Raw genomic sequence first — 2,882 nt, forward strand, 5'->3', positions numbered from 1 at the left:
ATATGGCACCAGAAGTCCCTGCTCCAAAGAGGTCACAATCAAATGAAAACAGACATCAGCAAGGAGAGATGTCAAAACAAGCAAGGGAAAGCAGACCACTTATTTAAAAGAACTGAGAAGAGACTGCTTTCTTGTATTTGAAAACAAATGGTCTTGCTGGGGTGGAGTGAACTCAGCTACATCAAGTGATTCATGTAACATTTCAGAAGAGAAGGTTGTATTGTAGTCTACAGGTGGAATAGAACTGTGTTGCTTCTGGCTACAATTGTTTTTTGTTTTGTTTTTTTTAACCAGGGGACAGCGCGAACGCAGTCCCCCACTACCACAAATTATGCAGTTGAGTTTCCTGCATTTGGGGAAATTGCAGGGGTCAGCACACCCGCAGTGCAATGGATGAGCCTCACCCTGGGAAAACCACCTTCGTGATCATGGTATCTCCCCTGCCAAGGTCTCATCTATACTCAACTGTCAGTGACCCACTTACAATACTGTCCCATGGCTCAATTACAATATAGTTCCAATTTGTGCTTAGATGGGACCTTAACTATACTCTGCAGTGGGGCTACTGCAGCAGACACGTCTGACCTTTTATCATGACTGCAATCAGGTCTCATCTGTATTGAAAGAGCAAATTAAGTTCTAAGAGGGGAGAGCAATGTTATAACTTGGTGCCAGGTTGGCTAAGTTTGCAGAACAGGTCGGACCAGAAATTAACTGCAATCTACAGTGCAGAAAAATATGTGCTCTGAGCAATTTTCAAACTCAATGTAGTGGAACTTATTGAAGAGGTAACATTTCCTTCTTATTTTTTATATGCTCATGCAGTTTGGGAGGTATTTCACTGATGCCAACAGAGTTATATCAGTTTACGTGGAGAGGGACTGGGGCCAGTAAGTGCACTGTCTCTGTTGATTAGACTCTTTTATTGCCCAAAGCACCATTCTGTACTTCTTGTAATTGCTCACCTCTCCACTGCAGCTACATAGTGGATTTGTCCCAGCTGTTACTAATGTGGAAGCAGCAGATTTACTAGTAGGAGTCAAGCCAAGGATTGAGTCATTCTCTAGAAGCCAGTACAGGTTTGGTCCTACCACTCAACACTGGGGGAGAGTGGTTCGATCTAAGTTATCTAAGTTACACAACTTCAGCTAGGTGAATAACATAGCTGAAGTCGATGTACTTAGATCGACTTACCATGGTGTCTTCAACATGGTGAGTTGACTGCTGCCCCTCCCATCGACTCCGCTTGCGACACTGGAGTACAGGAGTTAACAGGAGAGTGCTTGGGGGTTGATTTAATGTGTCTAGACTAGACGTGATAAATTGAGCTCCGCTGGATTGAGCGCTATCGGGTGGGTAGTATAGCCATACCCAAAATCAAAAGTTCCTAACTTGCCTAACTACCTTAAATCCCCCTAAGTTTATATCTGTATTTAGGCACCCAAATGGCTCTGGAGAAAAATCATGTCCCATGTATAAACTCATATGGTTTCCATAAAAAGAGTACATCACCAAACTTAAAGGTGGTCAGACTATGGTCCATGAAGCACTTACACATATTCAATAGTTGAAAAAGGAGAAAAGAGTTGCAGAAGAGTCACATTTTTCTCTGTTTCTCAGGGTTTGAAATAGCCCCCTTGTTTAAGGGTTTCTTTTAAATGGTGGGTGTTTGTATTGAAATTTTAAATGTTAGTAACCACTTTGATAGTTTCACTAAAAGCTTCCTTAAGTCATAAAAATACAAAAATTTTCAAGAAGTCAGTTTTTTGTAACTAACATTTTTAGTTTTGAAAAAAAGACCATTTTAAAAAATAAAAAGGTTTTTGTTCAGAAAGTATCAACTAGTTCTACTCAACACAGCTGGAAACAAACCTAGAGCCTGCTTTTCAGAGGTGCAGAGTTAATAAATACCCACAACTCCTGTTTAATTCCACCAGGCTCTGTAGAAGTTCCCAGTCTATGAAAACAATCATAGTACTGAGTGGGCTCAGTAGAGCTGATAGCCTTTAAAAGCAGTTGTAAATGAGGAGGGAGGAGCCAGCCTGGGCCTGCCACTATATAGGAGGAGAAGAGGACCCAGGAATTGCCTTTGCTCACCAGAATCACCTGAGACTAGAGCCCTAGATGGGAGAGGTGCTAGTGAAGTACTTCAGCTTGCAAAGGGGAAGGGAAATGAAGCAAAGCCTGTTCAGATGAGGGTGAGATAAAATGACAGAGTAAAAACAGATCCAGATTTATATTTTCCAGAAGGTGAAACACTTGCTGCACTGAAGTTAGTTTAAAATCCATTATTAATAGTTTTCCATGAAACATCGTTGTATGTGCCCATATGGATGTAATGTATTTGGAAGTGGGAGGAGAGGTGGTCTTGTGATAATCTCTCTTTTATGATATGATCTGTACTACAAAGTTTGAAAGCCCCCAAAGTAAGCGAAGGCCATTTTTGGCCTGAAGGCTTCAATATTATCACTCACTGGTGGAGCCCATCAATGTTATCACCATGGTGCTGAATGTTTCTGAATCTTTTAAATTTGAAACAAGATTTCTAGCTGCCTGCATTATACCTATCCTTCCTGTGCAGGCTGGCTCACTGTGGTGAATGCTCTATGTGTTGCCCCACGTGGGTGGGCAAATTTAGACTCCAGCATGTTTGACACCATCCCACATTCATCACTGACCTAGAAAAGTCTCTCTCTGGCTGCACTCCCACAGCAGGAGGGAAATATAAATGCTGAAGCACAGAAAAGAGCGGTTGATCAGACACCTGCTTATTTTCAAACTTTCCCTTCTCAGCACTTAAGATTAACTGTATAAACTGCTGCTCTGCTTCCATTTTTGGAACTGCCACTGATATTTGAGAAGGTCTCTGTGCTTCAAATCCT

At 41.7% G+C, this 2,882-nt stretch overlaps 1 non-coding gene across 1 annotated transcript; it reads right to left on the bottom strand.

The window, feature by feature from the left end:
* Positions 1-291: 291 nt before the first annotated feature.
* LOC116838675 (U1 spliceosomal RNA) lies at positions 292-452 on the bottom strand. The gene has a single exon (XR_004376969.1). It is a non-coding gene; the product is annotated as a U1 spliceosomal RNA (small nuclear RNA).
* Positions 453-2,882: the final 2,430 nt, after the last annotated feature.

The sequence above is a fragment of the Chelonoidis abingdonii genome, chromosome 14 (assembly GCF_003597395.2).
Source record: "Chelonoidis abingdonii isolate Lonesome George chromosome 14, CheloAbing_2.0, whole genome shotgun sequence".
Taxonomy (NCBI): domain Eukaryota; kingdom Metazoa; phylum Chordata; order Testudines; family Testudinidae; genus Chelonoidis; species Chelonoidis abingdonii.